The sequence below is a fragment of the Dermacentor silvarum genome, chromosome 1, assembly GCF_013339745.2.
Source record: "Dermacentor silvarum isolate Dsil-2018 chromosome 1, BIME_Dsil_1.4, whole genome shotgun sequence".
Classification (NCBI taxonomy): Eukaryota; Metazoa; Arthropoda; class Arachnida; order Ixodida; family Ixodidae; genus Dermacentor; species Dermacentor silvarum.
Genome location: NC_051154.1, coordinates 360612048 through 360638674, shown reverse-complemented (window position 1 = coordinate 360638674; position 26627 = coordinate 360612048). Strand labels below are relative to the sequence as shown.

The 26627-nt window shown below is 49.1% G+C and overlaps 1 protein-coding gene across 1 annotated transcript in view; it reads left to right on the top strand.

Annotated features, from left to right (window-relative positions):
* The window catches only part of LOC125943509 (uncharacterized), a 113015-nt gene that overhangs the window by 443 nt on the left and 85945 nt on the right, over positions 1-26627 (top strand). The window lies entirely within an intron of this gene.

The window sequence follows — 26627 nt, the reverse complement described above, 5'->3', positions numbered from 1 at the left end:
TCGTTGTGTAGCCGGTGTTTAAACATACTGTCGACCCCAAATTACATTGCGGTGCATGAACTAGGTCGATGTTAAAAGTGCATCTGAAGCTGCAAACGCAATAACGTAGCCTAGTAGCTTTGTATTTGTTCGCCTTTGAATTTATCCTGTTAGTACTTAAGTATATCACCACGGCTGAAGCGAAGAACGTATCACGTCACAGCAGGGCAAGGGAAAATACAGAATTACACAGCTTAATTGTAGCCATTTCTTTGTATTTTTTCACTTAACATACACCAGGTGCACGTGAATAACCAACGCAGCGCCATGGATTGGTGTAGTGAAAGGCTTAACCAGCAATGTTACGCTTCCCCAATGCACCAGGTATATTCACAGCTAGAACATAAGCCGGCAGCTTTACATACCGGTATTCATTCGTTGTAGAATAAGTACAGGTAAAAGGAAAAAATGCAGCTGACGTTTTTGCTTTGGGAAACGACGTTGACATTGTGCTTGAAGAAATGGAGTTTTATGATGTCCCTGAGTAGGGTTGCACAATTGTATGACAGTGGAGGGCAGGCTACGAGGCGTTCTCAAGCAACAGAATCTGATCCCGAGAAGGAGTAGACTGCACTTTGACATTCTCGGGCTCACTCAAGGAGGTCACTTCCATCCGCGTGGTTCTCGTTCATCATTGGGTGAAGATAAGGGTAGTTTCCATGCCAATGACTCACTAACTTCAGATGCAGTATACATATAAGTAGAGAAGCTGCATGCACATTATGACGTCACGAACAATTGGCCGGCTGCCATCACTTTCAGTATACTCAGGGCACTTTTCAAGAAACTTGACACACGTTAACTTTCTGTAAATACATGATGAATATTCGTCTCGTATTCCATTGTTACTTGGCCACGCTTACTATTTAAACAGGCAGAAACCACGCATTAGCACTGTGCTATGTGAAGAGCAGAGTGGAGTACAAGAACGACAGGTGTTTCTCCACAGGCCTCCAACATGGGACCATGGAGCGCCCGCCTACGAGAGTCCGGTGCGTTCCTGGTTGGCAGCTATCCCAGCGTGTGCCCGTCGGTCAACCATCTCGTCTCCAACCTTGGCTACATGCGGAACATGATGGGCCATCGCCGGGTGGACCTCGACAAGTCATGCCCGGCCAGCGCAGCCGACGGCTGCGTCCACCTTCCGGAGCTGTCCCTATGGAACAACTCGATGTGGGTCATTAAGATCGAGCTACGCGAAGGACGGCTGGCCCTGGCCAGACGCGTGGTTCCTTTGGCTTCCAACATGCAGCGCAGGCGCTCGTTCATTCTGGTTCACTGGCCGCTGATGCCGCACTACTCCATCGAGTCCGTGGAGCTGCGCGAGTCACGCAGACGACCAGAGCTGTTCGGGGGCGACCTCCAGCTTAGCGGCAAGCTGAGGCACGCCAGGCTCTGCGACTACCTGCTGCACTACCCGACCAGGGACCTGATGGACGCACTCCGCATCACAGTGACCACGCTCGACACGCTGGAGATCGTGAGCGTGCGCTTCTCGAGCGTGGGCGTGAGCATGCTGTGCAATCTGCTCGGCAGGTGCGACGCCATGGGCACGCTCATCTTCCGCGAGAACTGGATCGACGTTCCCGAGGATCAGGCTCTGACGCGATGATGCGCCGTGCACCGCAGCAGCGCCAGATCCAGGTCCTGGAGCTGTTTGCGACGGTCGAGTGCTGCGGCGTGCTGGCCGACCTGATGTCCTGCAGCGCAGTCACTGAGCAGTTCGTCGTGTGCCGCTGTGGTCGAGGCACGTCCGGGAGGCTGCACGGTTTCGCAGCACTGTTCCTCCTTGTCGCCGGTAGGCGTGCGACGCTCCATGCGGTCCAGAAGTACAACTTTTCAGTGCACCAACTGGACCGTCTCATTACATTGAGCGAATCGATCTGTGGCCTGGAGCATGTGACTGCTTTTCTAGCTCAGCGCTGCATTCTAGTGGATTCCACTCTATATTAAAGCGATAGTTTTCGTTACCAACGTTGGCCCGTTTTCATGGTTGAATGATCTCGCACAATAACCAATGGAACATACAACGGTAACCCAAGTTCTCGACTAGCTCGGGCCATAAGGTATGTGCTGGCTCCGGTCTTTCCGAGCAGACTACATGTGCCACTGGTACATGCTCGAATCAGATTTGTACGGAACACATTACACCTAATTAATTACCTGTAATAAATCGAATTTTTACTGAGTAACACTTACTGCACTTGAATTACTTCCAGCAGTAAGCAATTACATGTAACAAGTTGTTTACGAGACAAGCTGCAACAGGCAAGGCAGATTTGAGTGCAGTAAATTTGACAGGAACTACAATAGAAGGCCCGCGGTCTGTCCCTCAAAGAAACCTCTCGTGTTGCGCACAGAAGCCCGCACAGAAGCGTCTCGGTCGGTGCCGCTCGTGTTCGAAACTGTCAAACGCAAGTGATCAGTATTTCTTTCCTCGTCATAAAGCTCCACTAAATGTTAAAATTATGGGGTTCTACGTGCCAAAACCACGATCTGATTATGAGGCACGCCGTAGTGGGGCATCCGGAAATTTGGACCACCTGTGGTTCGTTAACGTGCACCTAAATCTACGTACACGGGTGTTTTCGCATTTCGCCCCCATCGAAATGCAGCCGCCGTGGCCGGGATTCGATCCCACTAAATCGTGCTCAACAGCCAAACACCATAGCCACTGAGCAACCACGGCGTAACGTAAATGAAGCCCATTTCATTACAGTAATTACTCGATTACTTTCATGAAGCAGAAATTGGTCCCTGTAATCAATTGCATTTTTAACGGAGTGCCGCAAAAGCATACCTGGTAACATTCCGCATTTTCTGCCTGTCCTTGTCCTATGGCTCGACTCCAAAAAAATACTAAGTACTCTGCCTGTATATTGACAAATTGCAGAGTTCATTTCCTGTATTTTGTATCAATGGACGTAATCATGTTGTATGATCAACTCCATTTTACGCCCGCCTCTTCGTTTTCGGTTTCCCTATTTGTTTCTCTATCTCAAATGTTTTTGTCTACCACATTTCTCTGTACATTTTTACTCGCGTATTACTTTTTATGTGCACCAGTACAAAGGCTCTGTAGCTGTTGCTCGGCACACTACAATAAACATTTTCAATCAATCAATCAATCAATCATTTATTTATCGTGCCCAGGAACAACCGTGAGGTCTGGGTGCTGGCGCACGTATACATAGAAAAAGAAATACAGCAGGGGAGTATCAGTGAAAAAAAAACAATGAATAAAAAATATCAATCTTGAAAAGAAAAGTGTACATACATGTAACCGAAGGCGCAAAATGCATACATAATAAAATGGAGAAGGGAAGTTGAACAATATGGTGAAACTAAGACACAACAACGGAAAGCTGAGAGCAGAACAAAGACAGAGAGTTGTGAAAAATATCAAGGTCATGAAAGTGGGCGTTATAAAGACTGTGTATTCTATGGACGGTTGAGTGTTGGTGGTGACAGGCAGCAACATGGAAAGGTCTGTGTTCTCTGGTGATTTTGCGCGGAATACGAAATGTGATACAACTGAGGAGTTCGGGGCACATGAGGATACCGTGAAGGAGTTTGAAAAGGAAAACCAGGTAAGCACGATTACGGCGGCAGCGAAGTAAGGGCAATGGCAATAATCCAACAGCGCTAGAGCAGGGCACAGAGTCCGTGTTTGCAAAGCGGTGATGATATATGCTTAGAAACTTTTTCTGGACCCGATCTATATTGTCACTGTTGGATCTAGAAATGCCATTCCAGAAGACCGACGCGTATTCGAGCTGAGGAAGACAGATTGTTGTGTACAACTTGCGGAACGGTGTAGGAGAATTGAATTCTTTCGACAGTCTGCAAACAGAGCCAAGAGTGCGCATGCCCCGCATTGCAACGCATTTAGTGTGAGCTGAAAAGTGTAAGGTTCTATCAAAAAGTACACCAAGATCATTGATCTCACGGACCTTACACAATGGTACAGAATCTACTGAATAAGAAAAAGAGATGCTTGCTGTTTTGCGGGTGAAAGTCATGACTTTGGTCTTAGCAGCATTCAAGGTGAGGTTATTATCTGTGCACCATTTAGAAAAAGAAAGCAGGTCAGACTGCAGGATGCGACAGTCATCAACAGTGTGAATTGCCTTAAAGATCTTTATGTCATCAGCATATAGGAGGAATGAAGAATGTCGAATGGCGGAAAGAACGTCATTAATAAAAATTAAAAAAAGGAGTGGTCCTAACACTGATCCTTGAGGAACGCCGCTGGTTACCATGTACGATGAAGACGTTTGGCCGTTGACGTTAACAAAACATGATCTACCAATAAGATAACTCCGCAATAGATTTACAATTGACGAGTCAACACCAAAGTGCGTAAGCTTGATGAGAAGCAGTGAGTGGCTTACTACATCAAAAGCTTTACTGAGGTCGCAATATATGGTGTCTACTTGCCCCCTTTGAAGTACCGGCGCGGAGATATGTGTCATGAAGCTTGCGAGATTTGTGATAGTAGAGCGGCCGGTGAGGAATCCATGCTGATTCGGAATCAATGTGTTCTTCACAGTACAAGACAATACGTTGTGAAGAGCAAGCTCAAAAACCTTAGACGTGGCACAGAGAAGAGAAATCGGGCGATAATTTGAGACATCGGTTTTACAGCCAGACTTAAATACAGGAAAAACACGAGCAGTTTTCCACATGTGAGGGAAGGTGGAAGTATTCAGAGAGCTATTAAATATAGATGTCAATACTGGGGCAAATATACCGCTGTACGCTTTTAAGATTGTGGAAGGGATGCCATCAGGACCGCAAGATAGGGAAGGCTTCAAGCGCTTAAGGCATTCGATGATCAGCTTTGCATCAAACAACACAGGACTAGATGTAGGAGCCGTTGTGTGCTGCTGACTGACACCAGCGTTGAAACCTGAAGGCTTATATAAGGAAGAGAAATGGGCAGCAAAACAATCCGCTACTGCTTGGACTTCTACTCCACCAGAGTCGAGCAGGCGAAAACACTCTCCGCGATTACTGGTACGCTTGCGGATATACTTCCAAAATTCCGCCGGCCGGTCGGAGACGCTCTTCTCCAAGAATGCAATATATGCATCATGATCCCGCTTATAGAGGCGTTTGCAGAGAGTTCGAAAAAAGCGGAATTCTCTCCACTCATTAGGCACAGGAATTCTGGATTTACGGTGCGCGCGATCTTTATGCTTTAGGGCAGTTATAAGTTCAGATGAGAACCAATTGGGATATTTAGAGTGCCTAGGACTGTACTGAGGAATGTATTGGCGCATACCGCTCAAAACAAGCTCTGTAAACTGATCTATTTGGTCATCAACATTAGTTTTATCTGTGACCAGGGACCAATCTCTGGTGGACAAGAAGTCGTATAAGCCAACATAATCACCCCGCTTGAAAGCAAATCGAGAAGATTCATTAATGCCAGTCGAGAAGCTCTGCTTCAAGGCTGACACAGAGGCAGTTATCTTAAGTGAGGGGTGAAACTTATCGGGACGGACAAGGGAAATGTCAGAACAGGAAACATCTATAGCTTGAGCATTAGAGAGGCAAAGGTCTAAAACGTTGCCACAGGAATTGGCGATCAAATTGTGCTGCTGAAGAGAACAGAAGGACATAAAGTCTAACAACAGGCTGCATTTGTTCTCTATGTAATGATTATAATGACAATATGTAAGCGTGGTCCAATCAATTCCTGGTGTGTTAAAATCACCAAGAAGGATTAGTCTGTGTTTGCGATGGGAGGATAAAACATTTTCAATAGGAGAGATGACCTGATCAAACAAAGCAGGAGAAATATTCGGTGGAACGTAGAAGGTTCCGATTAACAATTTTTCACAGCGCGCTAGGCTAACTTCAAGCCAAATCGATTCCTGTACACTTTCTATGTCGCTGCACCTTACACATGTCAGTGAGTTGTCAACGGCAATAAGTACGCCACCACCTTTTTGCTTAACTCCACTGAAGTCCCGGTCACTGCGAAAGACGTTATAATGTGCCGGAAAAAAGTCTGAGGAGGAAATTTCACTGCAGAGCCAAGTTTCGGAAATAACAAAAATAGGAAAGGAAGACGAAATGATATTGGCGAAAAATTCACGTGCCTTGGTGCGAAGTCCACGAACGTTTTGGTAGAAAATGTCCAGATTACACACCACTTTGATCGTTTGGGGTCTTCTCTGAAGCATGAAGCATACCGTCGTGTAGCACCCCACGCAACGGCTTGAACAGGCACCCCATTGGCCACATAGACGGGTCGTTCAGGCGCTTAAGAGCTTCATCGTCGATGGCTTCGTTAGCGCAGACGAGAAATGAGGCATAGGAATTATGCCTCGTCTTCAGGCGTTTGCAGGCGATTGGCGGTGCTCCGACGTTTGACAGGTGAGCAGTCAGATCCGCAGACGTCGTATTTTGAGAAAGCCTGGACACAAAAATGGCTTTCGGTCGCGGGGCGCATTTCGCTACAGATATTGCCTTGCTCTCTCCAGCTCCAAAACAAGCAGGCCGGAGTTCACTCCGAGTTGCCTTGGAGAGATGGTCAGCGGTGACAGCACTCGGCGAAGCAGTTTGGACGGTCGCAGCATAGGTTTTCTTGGACGGGTGGAGCGGCAGCACAGTAGGAGAAGTGGGCGGCATCACAGTAGGAGAAATGGGAGACGGCTTGCCAAGCACATTACGCAGGGAACGCACCTCGACCTGTAGCGCACCTATAGTCTCGGCCTGCTGAGCGGATGCCAGCGCGTTTACCCTGTGCAGACGCTCGTTATCACTCCGCAGCCGCTCCACCTCATCGCTGAGGAAGGATATTCCCTCGAGCGCCTGAAGGAGAAGGCCACGGAGGGCCGCCATGTCACCAACCGCCTCAAAACCGGTCCCGACGAGAGCGGGGCCCTATGGAGGGGTCGCCGATGGGGAAGCAGCGGGCGTGTTGGGATCGCTCAGCCTAGCCGCTGGAATGTCGGCGTGGTCGACGTTCTGGCACAGGTTACACGCGAAAGCTTTCACACCAGACTTCAGAAGCTCAAGGTCCTCGTCGGGCCATGCAATACACTTCATAATAATAATAATAATAATAATAATAATAATAATAATAATAATAATAATAATAATAATAATATATTATTATTATTATTATTATTATTATTATTATTATTATTATTATTATTATTATTATTATTATTACTAAAATAGTTATTATTAATATTGTTATTATTTATTATTGTGACCTGTTTTATTTTTCTAGTTGGTGCATAGACAATGTACTAACCTTAAATTCCGCCAAGAGCAACGCCATCACTCTCACGCAAAGCAGGAAGGAGCGGATTTAATTATGTACGTAATTGTGCTGTCTTCAAGTTTGCAAAATAAATCAAGCTAAATAATTAGACAAACACAGTTATGCAATTATTAGGGTGCGCAATTAGATAAGCCATAAAAGAATGATTACATAAATAATGACGGCCGAAATTAAAGAAAGTACGCTCACGCAAATATGGGTTCAAAACCGGGGTCCTTTCAGATGCAACCTTACACTTTTCCGCTCACACTAAACGCGTCGCAATGCGGGCTATACGCTCTCTTGGTTCTATTTGCAGAATATCGGAAGAACTCAATTCTCGTACACTGTTCCGCAAGTTGTACACACAGCAGTCGGCCTTCCTCAACTAGAATACGAGTCATGCGTCAGGAATGACATTTTTTGATACAACAAAGATATAAATCGGGCCCAGAAAATGTTTCTAAGTATATATCATCACCCTTTGCTAACACGGACGCTGCACCTAGTTCTAGCGCTGTTGGATTATTCTCATTGCGCTTACTTCACTACCAATGAAATCGCACATACCTTCTCTTCCTTAAAAATGTTAAAACAGGCTTATATGAACGCGGCACCTCGACGCGTGTACCTTAATATTTGTGGTCATCGTCGTCATTGTTGTTCTTGTTGTTTCAACCTTGAAGTCGGGTAGCTGAGTAATACGCAGTCTTAATAAGCGAAAAAAAGTATGTTTTTGCGCCTAAAGGTAGTGCGTTCGTCTCGCCTTTTTTGGACATCAGTCGTTGATAGGGCACACCAAATTTCAATTTCAATTTATTGCTTCCTTGTTGATTTGAGCAATCTAGAAGCAGCGGTAAGCTAAAAGTTGTTTCCAACAGTTCTGGGCGAAAGAGCAAGAGAAAAACGAAATATAAACGCAAAAACAAACCTCAGGAGCTCCCACCTAAATCACGGCGATATAAGAAATTGTTTTGCTCAGAGTACAGTGCACCTAAATTTATTACATTTGTTGCACTTAAAAGATAACGTTAACGTGTAGCCACTGGATGAATCGGGATTTATGCAAGAGTATTATTACCAAAATTGTTGAAAACCGCGAAATATAAAAAATCTGACTCACCAATTTGTTCAATTTAGAACTCGCAAATACAAAAAAAAAAACTGTATTACAAGTGTAGCATTAGCTGTGCAATCTAATTGCTTTATCATACAGAACAACGAAATATACCCGTAATTTATGTGTATAAGATTTCCGAAACTCTCATATATATTGTGAAAACGTCGCATAAGTGTTAAACTCAACTTCACATTTTGTCCGCCCCAGATACTCTGAGAGGTGAACTGCAATACCTCTGCTAACGGACATGGTCATTTGGTCGAACTCCTTCGAGGACCTGGGGAGTGACCACAGGATCCTGTGTGTGACCGTGGGAGAGAATCAAAGCGAGGAGGACGTCTGCCGAAAGGCCAGAATTGTGGACTGGGATAGATTCCGGAAAAATAGAGAACGAGAAAAGAAGGAGGGCCCGATTAAAGACATCAGCGAATGGTGCAGAGAACTACTCGCGGACGTAGAGAAATCCACCGATGAGATTGAATGGACGGACTGGCGACAAGAATCCCCCAAAGAAGGAGGAGACAGATCCCGCGGAGCTGGGGACGACGACGCTCCCCAACCGTCCAGAGTGGACAGCCGGCTGGCACATCTCGTTGCGGCCAAGAAATCCATGCAACGGAGAGCGAATAAGCAAAAACTCAACAGGAAGATACGCAAGAAGATCGCTGTAATCAACCGGGAGATCGAGACGCATTGCGGCCGCCTGTGCGAACAAGAATGGCAGGAGCTGTGTGACACGATGAACGGGAACATGAGCACGGGACGCACCTGGAAGATTCTCAGGCACCTGCTCGACCCAGGAAGCACCAGAACGGCGACCCGTACACAGATGGCCAAGCTGCGACACAAGTACAAGGACGACCCTGAAGCCTTCGCAGAGAAGATCGTGCAGACGCACCTCACTCGACCGGAAGGGAAGAGTCACCCCGAGTATCGCGGGGCTCCCAACGAGGAGCTGGACGCAGACTTTTCCGTGCAGGAAATTAGAGCGGTCCTCCAGCTATTGAAGACCAAATCGGCGCCTGGTCCTGACAGGATCACCAACAAAATCCTTAGAAACCTGAACGACGACGCCATCGAGAAGCTCTGCGAGTACATCAACTCGTGCTGGAAGGATGGCCGAATTCCGCAAGCGTGGAAGTCCGCGGATGTTATACTCATACCAAAGCCGGGCAAACCGCTAGAGGTCCGAAACATGAGACCGATCTCCCTCACGTCCTGCGTCGGGAAAGTGATGGAGCGTGCCTGCCTGAACAGGGTGACGACGCTCCTCGAGAAGCAGGACGCCTTCGGCACCCACATCATCGGTTTCCGGAAGGGACTTTCCACTCAGGACGTCATGCTGCAGATCAAGGAACAGGTCGTGAACGCTCCGAGTACGCACGTGCGCGCCTTACTCGGGCTAGACCTCAAGAGCGCCTTCGACACGGTGAAGTACCTGGCCATATTGGACAAGATCAGCCGACTCGATCTCGGGGCGAGGTTCCACCGCTATGTCAGCAGCTTCCTGAATGGGCGCGAGGCGACGGTCAAGATCGACGGGGCAACGCCACGAACGGTCCGAATGGGCGGTGCGGGAACGCCGCAGGGCTCAGTACTTTCCCCTATGCTTTTCAACCTCGTCATGATCGGCTTGCCGGAGCGTCTCGATGCAATACAGGGCATCAATCACACGATCTACGCAGATGACGTGACGGTGTGGACCACGGAGAACACGAGCGTCGGCGAAATGGAAGACCGGCTGCAGCGGGCCGTCCGTGAGGTGGAGCGGCACCTTGAAGGCACGGGACTCGTCTGCTCACCCGACAAGTCAGAGATCCTACTCCACAGACCGCGCAAGAAAGGACCCCTCCCGCAGGGCGTGCTCGACGCCCGTCGTTTGGGCGTACACGTCACGACGAGGGAGGGGACCCTAATACCGACGGTGTCCAAATTGCGAGTGCTCGGCCTGTGGCTGGAAGAGAACGGTGCCAACCGCGAGCTGGTTTCCCGACTGCAGAAGAAAGTAGCCGCTGCCACGCACCTCGTGCGGAGGATCGCGAACAAGAGAAAAAGGATGAAAGAACACAACGTGACGAGGCTGATACAGGCGTACGCGCTGAGCCATATATCGTACGTCGCCGCGTACGCCGACTGGAACAGGAGCGAAACTGACAAGCTGAACGTGGCGATCCGCAGGGCGTTCAAAACCGCCCTGGGGGTACCCCAGTACACGCCAACCCACAGGCTCCTCGAGCTGGGCGTGCACAACACGCTCGAGGAGGTCGCCGAGGCGCAGAGAATCGCGCAGCTGGAGAGGCTGTCGGGCACCAGAACGGGAAGACGAATCCTCGACCTGCTCGGGATTCGATATCACGAGGCCCAGGGACTGAAGGAAACGCTTTTACCGGAAGTCAGGGACGCCATACAGACGGAAAACATGCCGAAGAACATGCACCCGGTGCATGACGTGCAACGACGTAAACGCAGGGCGGTAGCAATCCTCGAGGAGCATGGAAGACGAGAAGGCGTCCTCTTCGTCGATGCAGCCAGGTACCCGCGGCCCGCCGTTAACGTTGGCGGCGAAGAGGGACGACAACCACCACCGCCACTACAACAGAATGTGCGAGACGAACCGGAGATGCCAACACCACCATCACTACTACTACTACGACAAAAACGGCAGCAGCAAAAGCGCCAACATCAACGACACAGCCGGCCGACGGCGTCGGCGCCCGCCTTCTCCATGGCAGTCGTAGATACGAAGGGAAGGATACGGGTCACGGCATCAGCGAAGCTGCCGTCGGCCGAGGCAGCGGAGGAGATGGCCATAGCCCTCGCGGTACTCCACGGAAGTACGGAGGATAGCCTGATCATTAGCGACTCCAAATCAGCTATCCGGAACTACACGAAAGGTTGGGTGTCCGCGGATGTGGCGCGCATGCTCAACGCCAGAGTCGGGGACTTCGTGTCCGGCACGATTACGAACAAGGCCCTCAAATGGTTCCCCGCGCACGTCGGGGAGCTTGGCACCACCAAATACAACAGCCGCGACAACAACGACAACAACAATACCAACGGCCGAAGACACACCGGCATTCCGCCCAACCACAACGAGCGCGCCCATCTCGTCGCGAGGCAGCTTACCCGCCGCGACGCGATCCCCCAGAGGGCAGCCGCCGCCGTTGTTGTGCGGGGCCCCAACGGAGGAGTTACCAACACAACCCAAATCGCGGCGGATGGAGCTGGGGGCCACGGGGACGCCAACCGCGACATCACGGAGTTTCCGGCCTCGTACCGAGAGGTTCTTGGTCACTACAAGAAAGAACGCAAGAAATATCCACAACCCCACGGGCGGCTGGACAGGTCCCAGGCAGTCGACCTGAGGCGGTTGCAGACAGGCACTTTCACCAACCCCTACCACCTGCACCGCCTGTGGCCCGCGCGGCACCCATCGCCCGGCTGCCCCTGGTGCGAGCACGAACGGGCTGATATGGCCCATATGCTTTGGGAATGTCAACGCCATGAGCAAGAAGCACCAAGAGGAAGGCAGAAGACAACATCAGGACCCTCTGAAGGTGGGCGCCTCACAGAGAGATGGCAAGCCGCCCTCCTCAGCGAGGCACCCGAAGACCAGGAGTGGGCCGTCCAGCGGGCCAGGGCTATTGCCGAGGATCTCGAGAGATTTTTCTCCGGCGATGGACCCCTGGCAGCCTAGCCCCGGGCACCAACAGCCATATCCGTTGGACATATAAAGTTTATTCCTATCCTATCCTACCTCTGCTAATTAGAGCTCAGGTCTTAAGCCTGTTTCACACACAGGCGACAACGCTCGCGATTCCTGCCGCCGCGGTGCAGGAACCTGTTTCGAGCGGCGGCGGCGGCGCGGGCACTAGCGTCTAGAGCGGCGAAATTCGAGCAAGTTGAAATTTCATCGCGGTGGCAGCGCGGCAGCACCGCTTCCGAACCAATGACGATCCGCCTTGCCACGTGATCAGAGAAGGGCTAGTGCGGGAAAGCCTGCGCATAGGACGATATTCGCAGCGGTGAAAAATGAGCGGCGGCAATGCATGTGAAACGAAACCTCGCGAAGAGCTTCGCCGCGCCTCGCCGTTGTTCGCTCCATTCGCTCAATCGCTTGCATGTGAAGCATGCTTTAGGCACCCGTTCTAGCGGCGAGCGTCGGCATCACCGAGCGAACGAGCACAGCAAAGATGAAAGCGAACGCGGAGCACAGCGGGGATGAACCACACCAGGAGGAAACCGGAGGGGGAGGGTATGGCGAAAGGGTGAGAAGAAAAGCATAGTGCAGCTATGTGGGCAACGAGAGGGCTCCACAGTAGCGCGCGTCGTCTGAGGTCTGCCAGCGGCGGCTGCTGTGAATCGCGCCCACGCGTGAACCACGCGCTTGCTCTCGCGATCTCCAGATTAGTGAAGCAGTCGCACCACAATTCGCTCCGCTTGCAGTGTGCCGCGCGAGACAGATTGTCTGCACCAGCAAATATATCGCGAAATAAAAACACGTATAGAGCTGCGCTCAAATTTCGCATTAGGGAGTATCGTAATCGTCGGTGAATATTTTCCTTCATTGTGCAAATAAAGATCTGTAAACAGCGCACTTCACTTTGTCTTGACTTACCGATTATCTTGAGCTTGTGAGAAATATGTGCAGCCCAAAATCAAAATTCCTCTATCCACAGTCACTAAAATTCTACTTTCGCCCTCAAATGCACATTGCTTCAACGCATCTCTCATGGGAGCATGTCGGCGTTTTACCTACATATGAATAGAAAAATCGGAGATGGCCTCTAACTAAAGAGTCCTCTTCAATATAGTCGATCGAGCGACAAAATAACATCAAATTAAGCAGTATATTTCATGATGACACCTTAAAAATAACTGTTATTATATTTATTAGATAAGAAAATGTAACATTCAGCAGAATTCATCTCAGTATGACTGCCGACGTTCATGCGTTTAGCATCGAATGAATGTAGCGGCACAACGTATGGCCCCCCTGGAAACAAGTTACGTATGAGAACTGTGCTGCAGTGGGACTCCTCTTTCACGCTTCCTTAAGGACAATAGACGCCATCTAGCGACGCCTCCGCGAAGCCTGCGCGTGGCCTCCGAAATGCATGGCGCGCCGGTGCGTGGAACGTTGAGAAACTCGTCATGGCGGCAACCGGAAGAAGGTTGGATACAGATATAGATAGATAGATAGATAGCCCCGGGAAAGTATGTAAAGTACCCTAAGAATGCTAACGCATTAAAATAAAATAGCAATAGAAACGTGCATCGTCGAGATGTGAAGGCTAAAATGAAAACTCCCGAAGCTGTCAGACTATGATTATTATTATTAGAGCGAAGAAAAAAATTGCAGGACGCTTAAGCTTCGCCTTTAAGAGTGGAACGCGATAGCATTAAAAGATCCCTGGCTGTTTATCAGGCTTCCCGGCAACTGCAGCTTTCTTTTTCTAGAACTACGCCTCCGCATGCGCTGCCGAGGAGGCGAGCGCCATCTAGATTTCATCCAGATGCCACCATCTGGGTCAAGTGGTCGAAATGCTGTAAAAGGGGTTTGCGTTTCAGTTTCCACGTCAGAGAATTATGTTTTCTCGTATAATAAAATTACACTCCGCTGCTCTTACATCTGTAGGTTTTGGGTACGTCGCACTTTACGATTTTCTGGCGCATTTTACTTTGAGAAATTCAATAATTTCACCAGCGACTTTGCGCCACGCGGAAGTCCTGCGTGGGCGGGGTGTTTCGGGAGGATTTTCTTGGCCCCGAACGCCGACGCCGGATTTCCTGCGACCCCATCGCATTAAAACGACGTGACTGCTTTTACCTTACTCAAAACCTTTTTTTCTGGAGCGACATTGAATTGAAGGATACTAGTTCTACAAATTTGACCGCGATGGCCACGAAGTCCGGTGTTCGAGACGACAGCTTCGGTGAGGGCGAACGGGAAAAACAGCGGGCCTCCTCGTCGACGTTGCGCGAACATGGAGACGATGTCGCGGCGGGGCCCAGCATGTCCTTGCTGGGGTCATCGGGCTAGTGTAGGCAGGCGTTGTGCCCCTCTCGGTGGCAGTTGTCAGCTTGCTCCCTCCTTAATCCGTTTGTGTCCTTGTGTGTATATGTGTACAAATCAAATAATAATAATAATAATAATTGCTGGGGTCATCGGGCTAGTGGCGCACCGACGGGGGGGGGGGGATTCAGGGGTTGTAACCCCCCCCCCTGAGGCCGACTTAAACCTCGCTTTTGTTTAACCCCTTTTCTTTCCTTACGCATTTGAGTACTGCAACTAAGATGTAAGACGCGCAATCGTCTGCACACTCGCAAAAAGGGCTTTTTTTTACAATTTCTCGTGAAGAAATCAAGTTAGTGCTGTTTAGATGGTATTGGCAGACTGTCAACCCCCCCTCCCCCCCCTTGCAGAGATCCTGGGTGCACTACTGCATCGGGCAATTTCGGTAAAGCGTCCTCCGTTTAGAAGGGAAGTCGCAATCACAGCCGCCACTGAACCGTGAGTTTGACATTGACATGGACGGCCCGGCCAGTGGCTGTGCGTTCTTACCTGCATGGTTGACAGTGGCAGGTCGCTACCGCAGCAGACGACACCGAGCAGCGTGTCTGACTGAGACACGGACGAACATGTGAGTGGCTACATAAACTGAGACTGCCAATTCGTCGACGAAAGTTTGATCGAAATGGTCAGCTAACTATATTCGGACATAATCGCCGAAGAAGCTGCCCGAGTCCACAGGGCGTCGCTGAACCGCTGGTTACCCCGCGAGTTATCTTAGAACATGCACTAGGCGCAGTTGGCGACGCAGGCGGGATCTGAGGACGAATACAAGGAATGTTTCAAGCACTTCTTCAAGTTAGGTTTCGTGGACTCCTTCAAGGCGGCGCTCAGGGCAAAGTTCTGAGATGGCGTCCCGCCAACCGGGGACAGAATCTGGTACGATTGCTCACCCTGTCTCTTTGAAGGGGTGAGCTAGCCTGCCTAACTTCGTCAAGAACATACTCAAGGCGCACGGACTTTCGGAGGGAGACCACCTTAATGCACGACCTGTGGTTCCTCCGACAGCCCACCAGGAGGCGACAATGTCACCACCTGGTGGGCCGAAAAAATTAGCACAAAAAAGCACCGAAAAAATTATTGTCTTGTCAAAGCTTAAGAGGAATCTAAACCTCGGGCCCGACTACGATGCAGGCTATTCAAATGCATGTAAAAGGCTTAAATGCTTTTCGGAGATAACCGCAGGCACTAATTTAGTGGCATTTGTTGCATTTTAGAGATAAATTTACATTACAGTGACTCTGTTGGAAGCGGATTATTAATCTGGACCTGCATTTTTCTTACAAAAATTGCCGAAAATTGATAGGTTTGAAATAAATGGAAGCAAATAGCTTACAATTCTCTAATTCTGCACCAAGAATATATATCGCAGTTTTGTCAACTGAATTCGTTAGAACATCCAAAGCGGACAAATTTTACATATCAATTTATATCTTACGTAAACTTGTTACAATGTTTACAAGCGCTTTGCAGAAGTTCTCCTCACATAATAGTGGTCTTCTTGAGAGCCACTTAAATTGCCTCAAGATTATCCGCTTTAATGTACTATGAGATTCAATTCACAGCATTGTGATATCATTGCTCATTACTGAGTTACAGAGTTTTAAACTTGACAGCATTCCTTAATTAACATTTGCAATTTTCAAGAATTCCTATTTAAAAAGTAGACGACTAAATCAAAAATCCGCTTCCAACAGTCATTAGATATTAAGTTTTTCTTTGAAATGCAATAAACCTCATCAAACTCGTTGCGGTGGTGTCCTAGTAAAATTCCGTGGCCATTTAGCGGTAAATGAGAGAGAAATGCTTTAGCATTACGTCGCATCTGATTGAGGGCCAGGATGCAAGAATTTTAAACCGCGTTTATCACAAATTCTTGTTCAGGAGCTCACTCGACCCACGTCGTGCCTCATCGAGGTGCGAAGTAGAACTGTCGGTGGTCCGAAGCAGATCACCGTCAGTTGCGATGTATATCTATATATATATATATATATATATATATATATATATATATATACAGGGTGTCCTAGATAAATGTAGCCATTGTTTTAAAAACGACGGAGGCTGCTAGGAAGCTCCAACAAGATTGCTGGAGTTGACGATCGCGTGTCCTAGTCGGCGGTATGTTTTCTTTTCGTTTTGCAAAGTCAATTATATAGTATAAAGTAATTGCCTCACTTTTTAAATATTGGCTTCGCCAAGAAAGTGTAAATACGAAAGTTGCAGATTATATTCAAAAATGGCCGACTCAAGCATTTGCAACTAAGTACCATTGATGGAGCTTCTTGAAATTGCCCTTAAATAAAGCCCCCGAAATACAAAAAAGAACCGCGTGATAGCGTCACTACTTCAGCGCCCCCAGATCGAGCCACTATCCTCGGCTCACCCTCGCACGCTTTCCCTCGCACCCACAGCAAACGACGCGCGGCCACAATGTTATCGCACTTGAACTTATACGGAACATCACGGCGACGGCGACGCTGACGGCGGAAATGCTAATCGAGCGTCGACGCATTGCTCCCGGAGCGTCCTACCGCAATAAATTTCTATTGAGCACGACAACGAGCTCTAACTAAACATGCGATGAGAAAAAGCGTTGTTGAAATGTGTAATAATGCTGACAACCATGGGTGCACAGAAATATCCGACAGCGATAGCTTTCAGGGTTTATTTAATGCACTTCTCGTGTCGTGTGTCACAGCTATCATCATTTTTACTTGCCAGAAAAAGTCGGCAAGCAAGATAGCATCATCAGTTCCCACCAACAATCCCATCTAACCTTTGCACGTGATGGTGCTAGCCATGGAAGAACCGAACACCCTTTATAACCCATAAAGCTATAAAATATTAAGTGTGTAGTGCTCACAGGTGCAAATATCGGTCGCCGTGGGTTACTCCTTACTCGGCAGTCGCGGTCGGTCACGCGACCACTATCAGTCGCCGGTGTTACAATGAGCCCTAAGTTAGTTTTTCCCACGTCATCAAAGTCAATCTCCTGAGGCGCATTTAAGAAGCGAAAAAATATACATTCCAACACGTTCGTGCGTTTGTGAACCTGAATGACAATTTCAGTCATCTCAATAATACACGTTGAGCTTCGCGAGCAAACCGAAGCTGAACGAGATAAAATTATTCGTGCGTTCCTTGTTTGCGTCTTTAGGCGCTTCGTTAGTTATACATTAAATGTATATTCAAGTTAGTATATACATTCAATGCGAATGGGGGTGAACCAGAAAACTCTATTGTCACCCGTGGTGTCACCATAGGCTAGGCCTTCTTCCCTCGAGATTTGGAAACCAATCTCAAGAAGACTGCCGCGATAACATTCCAACTATGCCGCCCAATGAGATTAAGGGTAAAGCAAAACTCTAAAAGCACTTGAAGGGGCCAGAGAGGCCAATAACGGCTACAAGGACGGCTACCCGTGCAACCTGAAGCTGGTACCACGGGTACCGCCATGTCGCGCGATGACGTAGTTTTCGTTGAACGAAAGCCTGCTGCAGGCCTCCAGAAAAAGCGCTACGGCGGTAAAACAGTCTCAAATAAACGTCCGATTGTGCCACGGCATCTGTGACTCATACGTGATTCAGGTCTCGGAGGCAATCGCTAATAAGCTCCCCTCGCGTTGTCTTGATCTTTTTTTTTTTTATTCGACATACAAATTCTACGCGTTGTCCTGAAAATGTATATGCACTCTCTTCCACGTCTGCACCTCACCTTCTTCTTTTTTCTTCAACTTTTGATTTCATTTAAACTATTTTGTGCTGCACTCTTTTTTCCTTCAAACTACTTCGCCGTTGACTTGGTGGCGCCACTTTGCTATCATCCTCACTAACAGCGAGTTCTCCGCTTCTCAGCAAAAGACGAAGTGGGCTGTTTGTTTTAGGTACTGTGGTTTTAACTGACCAACCTCCACTTTTTCGTGTTTTAACGACTTGTGCGACCTTCGTCTACGTAACACGCGCAGCTTGGTCCAGGGAAGCTGCACACCATGGACAAAAATGGTAAAAGCTCCACCGAACGCAGCGAGTAGAAAGGACAGGAGGAGGTCTCTGCGACCGGGTCGAGTTTGCGCCAGACCGCCATGGACAGCAACGCTGCAGGACCGAGCACGTCGGTACCGGAGAATCGGAGCACATTCAGGTCATCGCTGTCGCTGGTCGACCACCGCCGGGAAGCGTTATATCGTCCCGAACCTACCGACGGCGCTTCAAGGGAACCAGCCGACCCAGAGTGCGACTTTTAAAGCCAGGCCAACGAACTCGTGAGTCAAGATGTGATAAACGACGTGTGCCGGATGTGCTGCAACGTCATCGAAAGGGAAGCCCACCGCATCGACACCGCACCGCATCGACAAGGGAAGCCCACCGCCCGGCTATTTCGACGCGTTCAGGGCACTCACGAGGCTCCGATTTCCGAGAGCGTTTGAACACGCGTTCAAGTCAGCCTTCGGCGCCGTCGATGATGCCCATCCTTTGGTACTTCACGATCGCCGCCTTCAAAACGCCGCCGACGCACAAGTTCCCGACTTTCTCCAAAACATTCTAGATGCATACGGTCTCTCTGGCGTCTTCGCAAACCAGCAGCAGCCTGATGTTGCCCACGTTCACGACCAGTCTGTCTACGAACGGAAGGTCAGCGCATGGCCACGGTGACCGCGGTGACGCAAGGCAGCCGTTGGCCCCGTCCAGTGCCGACAACGGTCCTGACTCCCAGTCATCGGGTTCAGAAGCCAAGGTGTCACAGACCCCGTGAACGAGGCGCAGACACCGGACCAAATTCCAAAGCCGACTTATCAGCTTCCGAAAATAATACCACGAAAGCAAGGACAATTAAGAGTGGGCCCTCTGGTGCGCCAGCGAACGCCGGTTGCTGTCCAAAGACTGAGTCAAAAGCCCAGAGTTGTCAAGACACAACAAAATATATTCTTCACACAAGGCTGTTACACACACACACTTGCACACTTATGCTAGACACAACACAATACAAATCAGATGTATTCACAAAACACAAGAATCTAACTCACGACAAGCACTAAGAGTCCAACACGTAAAGTACAAAATGAAAAGGAACACTAAGTGTCCAATCGCATTCACCCGTGTTGGTCTTCGAGTCAGACGATCTCGGCGTAGCTCGGAGGCAAATCTCGAAGAAGGAACTTCCGGAAATGCAGACGCTCGATGAACTCGTCGACTAGCTTGTCGGGGAATCCCCTTCTTCAGCAGACGCTTGGTCTTCACGTTACATCACTTCACCGGTGCGGACTGAACTCTCGAACTCCTGAATTCCTGAATTCCCCCCTCTGATTATCGCACGGCGGTATTATAGCTTCCACAGGGGTTCTCGAACATTCTTATCGGTGTCGTGATCTCGTAGCATGGCCAAGGCTTGGGAAGCTTCTATTCTTTTCTCGTACCTTCGACCGCCGCTGTCGGAGCATTCACGAGGGGGGGGGGGGTGATGACTCATCCTATTGGTGCATGCTCACACTGTAGTAATGTCTCTCGACTCACCGGGTGGCGTATTTCTATTTGCGCCCCCGTACAGCGCTCGACCGCTGGCGCCACGCTGCGCCGCTCGCGCGTACCGCGTTTCTAGGTGGTTGCTTTCGCCGAGGGCGCTCGAACGCAATCATATGGTTCGCATGCTTGCAGGTCTTGCAAGTGTGGTTGTATGGCTCAGTGGTTACAGCGCTCGCTTCGGGATTGTGCGTACACGGGTTCGAATCCCGCCCGGGCTAGAATTTTTTTTCCTAATATCACGCTTTTCTTTTTTTTTCCTCTCTGTTTGCCAGCGCGGTCATTTGAACCCCGGCGCCTCGGCGGAAGCCGTGGTGCCGGGCGTGGACGCGAAGCGGCGGTCGTTGGGGTGTTGCGGAGCGCAGCGTAGCAACACCCCAAATAAAAAATACTGCTCCAGTCAGGTAGACTGCTCCCTCCCTGATAGTGAGATTATATTTGGATCATCAAAACAGTGATGCGTTTATTTAGGAATGCCACCGATACCCTAACATCAGGCTAGTCACCCCCAACCCAGCGTGTTCTCCGTCAACGCCTCCTCCGTTCCAACGGCGGCGGTTAGAACCATGGTACGCGCGAGCGGCGCAGCGCGGCGCCAGCGGTCGAGCGCTGTACGGGGGCTGAAATAGAAATACGCCACCGGGTGAGAAGGTATCTTGGCGCGCGCGTGTGCTCTCTCACTCTCTCTCTCTCTCCGGTTAACGTCGCTTTGTCGAGGCTCTTCCACACATTTCTGCGCCGTTGTTAGCGTTGTTGCTTGAGGCGTATGCGCTCTCCCCCTCTTTTGAAGTTGCCGCGGGGCCGGCGTGTTCTCTTGCTGGCTTGCGTGACACGCGGCGCGCGCTTGGATTACGCGCTCTTTAGTGTCACAAGGAAAGGAAAAGGTCGAGTGACGACGTTGAAAAAATTTACACGACAAATGAAAAGGCGTTCATTGTGTGCGTTCATTCGTCGGTTTCTAGACATAAGTTGTCAGTGTCGTCCGAAGGCGAAGCATTGAAACCAGTGACAAATTTTAGCGCTACGCCGAAGGCGTCTCGCAACGCTGGCGTGGTGAGGAGCATGGAAGGGGCATTGCAGGTTGCAGTAGTGAAGGATGGCATCTTTGGCTATGGTCAGCCTCCCAAGAAAGGATTACGTAAATTTAGCTTGAAGTTCACCACGGTGTGGTATTGTACACAGGTGTTTAGCAGAAAGAAATGCTGGTATGTGTGCGCACAACGCTAGTTCCAGCAGTGGATTCATCTCTTTTGTGGACAAACGCTTCGCGTCTCTGGAGGCCATCTAGTCCACCACGTGCGGGCCGCGCATGCGTCCTCAATAGCAGAACAGCACAACAACGGCGATGGCGGGAATGTACCTCGAGCATCCATAGAATCGCTATCACAACAGTAAGTTGAGAAAAAGAAAAACTTGTGCAGAAAATATCGACGCTCACTGTCAAAGTACAGCCTACACTGCCCAGATTCGCTTCGCCTCGTCACAATCACGGCACCGGCGTCCGTCAGCGAGAGAGAGGGTTTCCTCGCCGGTTTATCCTCAGGAACCAGGCGCCGGCGACGTTGGCCGACGCTCGTAACGTCACCGGCGGCCTGTTTTTTGAGCAGAAACTGACGACAGAGAGTGAAGCTGAATAGACGAAAGAATGCGCTATTGCTACTTCCTTGCAGGGAACACAACGCAGCGCCTGCGAGGGAACGCTTTCTCCTAACGTATGCTCCTCTCTCTCTCATGGCAGTCATGGGAAGTGGCGGATCACGGCTGTGTGTATCAGGCCTGAGCGAATAGCTGAATCGTTTTAGGAAGCTTTGCTCTTCATTAAAGAAATTATGCGCGTAACGACAAATTTACTGCAGTGACAATGTTTAGACAGCGTCTGCTGGCTCATTGCATGTTTACGCAAAGAACAGAACCACTTAACCAGCAGATCTATAGCGGTAGTATAGGCCGATATTTAATTAAGCCGCTCCTCATGTAGGTGGAAGCATTTGAAGCGAAACGTTTATTAGTGTTTATGAAGAACGCTCTTCCTGCTTAGGGATCATTGTAAAGATCACACGACCCACTCGGATACATTTCACTCGGACGTCGGCACCTAAACACTGCGACTGTCAGTTCGAGTAACCCCGTTTTGCGGAGATACAGTTTTTCTGCCATTGAGCACTTGGGCACTTTAATAGTTCGCACCGTGTGAAACAAATGCATTTACCTGATCAATTTAGCTCAAGATAATCGGCCGGTCATGTCATTGATCTCCACTAGAGGAGGCAATTTTGGTGAAGTTCCGTGGGTCTCGCAAACCTTGTTCCTTTTCTTGTGCGTTAGTGAAATGGCGTTACCCCCTCTGCGGGATCGGCCATCGGAGAAAATTGTGTAGTGGCTATGAGATGATTTCCGGTTGGATGGGGGAAAGTATTAACCTGCAGAGCCCGGAGGAATCGCTCCAGCTCTCTATAGGGGGCGACTTGTGTGGGGGTGCCTATGTTCTGCGGGTTAGCTTGCAGTGTTGTGTGATGTCGTGGTACGATACTAGAGGGTGCATGCACTCGGGTTCAGATTCCTCGACGTCGGCTCGGTGGGTTTAATCTCGAGCCACGTGGTTGGCGACGTCGTTGACAGGTATGCCGTGATGAGCTGGCACCCAGATGATCGTGATTGATCTCGTTGGCGGCTTTTTATTGATGATCTTAAGCGTAGTGGCATGAATTCTGCCGCTGGCGAAGTTGCGGCACGCCTCTTGGGAGTCGGTCACTATGACTTCAACCTCCGTTTGGGAGAGCGCGAGGGCTATGGTAGCTTCTTCGATCGGCTTGGAGGGGATTTTTTCCGGTAAGCGAAATGCTGCTCCGATGTTCTTTGTTGACAATTGCGGTGGCTGTGGCGCCTGCGCGTCTAGGGTAAGGCCCCTCATCCGTGTAGGCTGTAAAGGGCTGACTCCCGTTTTGCTTGCCTATGGCCCGGGCCCGGGTCTCCCTTCACTGTGCGTGGTGAACTGGGCGCATGTTGCGAGGTAGGGGAGGTACGGTGATGTTGCTCCGGTTGGCATGGGGTGAGCTCAGTCACAGGCGGTGGATGGCTGAGCGGCGCTGGCGTAGAAGGATCGACCTTCCCGCTTCCGTAACCGCCAACCTTGTTCGCTGGCTGGATAAATATGCTTTGATCAGCTAATCGACCGGGTTGTACGCGCCTATTTGTTCTGCATTGCAATGGGGGATACGCCCATGCGCGCCTCTTTTGGCTCTATAGAAACAATTGAACACGCCTTATGCCTCTGTCCTCATGCAGTTCGACGATGAGCGTGAAGCTCTCCGGACAGCATTGAACCGGCTGGACTCTAGACCATTTTCGGAAATGGAGATCCTTGGACCATTGCCGCATGCTACCCGCATGCGGGCAGGCCTGCCCGTCCCGCTGGCCTGCCCGTCCCGCAAGCTGGCGCAGCTGACTCGTTCCGGGTCGACTGCGACCGTTTTTTCGACCATTTGTGCTCACCACTGCCGAATCTGGAGACGTCCGAGTTTCTGACCTGGCAACGCGCAACAATACCAGCTGACCAGGATACCTACATAAAACGCGCGGATTCCACCACCCTCTTGGGCCACGGCACTGCGCACGAAATGCCACGCCACTCACCGTTGATGCTGTTTCAGGTTAGCTATTACGAATATTCCTGTTACCGAGATGACGATGTCTGTCTTTTAGCGGTGTCGTGGCCCCCCCCACATCTTGAAGCGTTTTCGTGCAACGGTTGTGTACCTTTGGCGTATATTAGTTTTAGGTGGGGACATTGAATCAAACCCCGGTCCTATGACCAAGGCCCAGGAGGAGAAACTAGAACTTGTATACGATGCTATTCAAAGGCTCGAGGCGAACCACACGAACATGCTAGAAAGTGTTAATAGGATCCGCACAATTCATATAAGCTTGCAAAATGAATGGCAGTCTGTGGCAAAGCGTGTAGAGGGACTTGAGCTCAAAAGCCAGACAAATGCAGGCTTGAAAAATGAAATGCAGGCTTTAGTTAAACGTGTGGAAGAACTGGAACTTAATAACCAGTCAACGCGCACATCCGAGGCCTCCACGAGTCATTCTCACGATGTATCAAACATTCAAGAAAAAATTGATGATCTGGAAAACCGTTCCCGCAGGTCCAACGTCCTCTTTTTTGGCATTCGTGATTCTGATAAGGCCGAAACTTGGGAGGTCTCAGAGCGTCTTGTTAGCGAGTTTTGTTCTAACAAACTTGGGCTTACTGTGTCTTCTCTAGCCCGGGCCCACCGCATAGGCCGTTTTTCTGAAAACAAAAACCGGCCTATTATTGCCAAGCTTTTCAACGAAAAAGAAGTCGAATCTGTGATGAGCAAGGGCTTTAAGCTAAAAAATACGGACTTAAGTATTTCACGTGATTATTCTCAAATTGTTCGCGAGAAACGACGTCAACTGCTCAGGTTTGCCAAATCAGAAAAAAAGGAAGGCGACAAAATACGTTTGGTTTTTGATAAACCATTTATCAATAGCGTGCCTTATGTTTGGGACAATGCGGCCAGTTGCGCAGTACGGGTGTCTGACCAGTGACGCATTCCTTCCAGTCCTCCGAAATTAGCTGCCAAATCACCCTCGCGCTCACGCACTCAGCGCTGCGACGATTTGGTTACTTGTTTTCTTTACACTAACATAAGAAGTGTTCTTCCCAAAAATGTGGCTCTTTCTTCACTAATCGATTCATGCGGTTCGTCTATCATCGCACTCACAGAGACTTGGTTAAACAACACGATCCCAGACAATGTCGTTTTGCTATGTGACTCCGTTTTTAACTTATTTCGTTGTGACCGCGGGGACCGTAGGGGTGGCGGTGTACTTCTTGCCATCAAGAAAGAGATAACTGCTGTGCTTATCGATGTCACGTCATGCATAGAGTCAGTGTGGGTTCGTTTGAAATGCGGCCCAACAGATGCCATTATTGGGGTGATTTACCGTCCTCCTAACATGACCGCATCATTCTCAAGTGAACTCTGTCTTGTGTTAAGCGAACTTACAGTACGTTTTCCCAGTTCTAGCTTACTAATACTAGGTGACTTTAACTTTCCTGTAATTAATTGGTCCTCATTAACAGCCCCAGGTAGTGATCCAGAAGCTCAGGCTTTCCTTCAGTGCTGCCTTGATTTCTCATTGCAGCAACTTATCTCCGAACCCACGCGTCGTTCCGCCACTTCAGCCAATGTTCTCGATCTTATCCTAACCAACAATCCTTACATTTGCTCTAATATTGCGCACTTAGAAGGCCTTTCAGATCATTCCATAATCACCGGAAATGTGAACTTTGTGCCTCACAGAAAATCAACGCGTACTAAACAAATCAGGTGCTGCAACCGAGCAAACTTTGGTGAAATAAACGCCGAGTTGGCAGTCTTTGCTGAACACTTTCTTCACGATTTTCGAAAACGTTCAGTGGAGGCCAACTGGAACCTGTTCAGTAAAAAACTTGCTGCTCTTGTCGACAAGTACATACCTATCATTAGCATACCATGCACCAACACTGCGCCTTGGTTTAATAGCCATCTACGTCGCCTTAACAATAAGAAGAAACGCCTGTACAGAAAGGCCGACTTAAACAGGCAATCCGATTCCTGGCAACGCTACAAAGCCTGCGATAAGGAATATCAGTCGGCACTGATATCTACTCGTCGCCATTTCTTCTCACACGATCTACCATCAATGTTAACAAACAACCCTCGAAAGTTCTGGCAGACAATCAATCCTTCTAATAAACCCGATATAACCCTAACCGATGCAGCAGGAGACAGTATTCCTGCAGCTGAATGCGCTGAAGTATTCAATAAAGCATTCACATCAGTTTTTACCAGAGAAGAGGCTTTTTTAGCCCCCAACACAATGAATATTTCAAACACCTCAATGTCCGAAATAATTATTAGTGAGACCGGTATCTTATCTTTACTAACGAAACTTACAACTTCATCAGCCTCTGATCACCTAGGTTTCAACAACAAAATACTCGTGAATTCATCAGAAGGTATTCATCGCATCTTGTCCGCTATTTTTTCACAGTCTCTTTCATCTGGTTTCGTTCCAAGCGACTGGCGGTTAGCTAAGGTCGTGCCGATTTTCAAGTCTGGGGATCGTTCTTTGCCTCTCAATTATCGTCCCATTTCATTAACAAGCACAGTTTGCAAACTCCTTGAGCATGTGATTCACTCCCAGGTTATTAACTATTTAGAAGAAAATAACATCATCTTTAAGTACCAACATGGTTTCCGTAAGGGCTACTCGTGCGAAACGCAACTTGCTGGATTCATCCAAGACCTACATTCATCTGTCGATGCTGGTATTCAAGTCGATTCCATATTTTTAGATTTTTCAAAAGCTTTTGATAGGGTACCTCACAATCGGTTATTAACAAAGTTAGCACTGCTTAATATTCACCCTCTTGTTTTAGCATGGGTAAAGCATTTTCTTTCTTCAAGGTTTCAGTTTACCACTGTCAATAACCATAATTCTTCTTTAAGCCAAGTACATTCTGGCGTCCCACAAGGAAGTGTACTTGGTCCCTTACTTTTCCTGATATTCATTAACGAT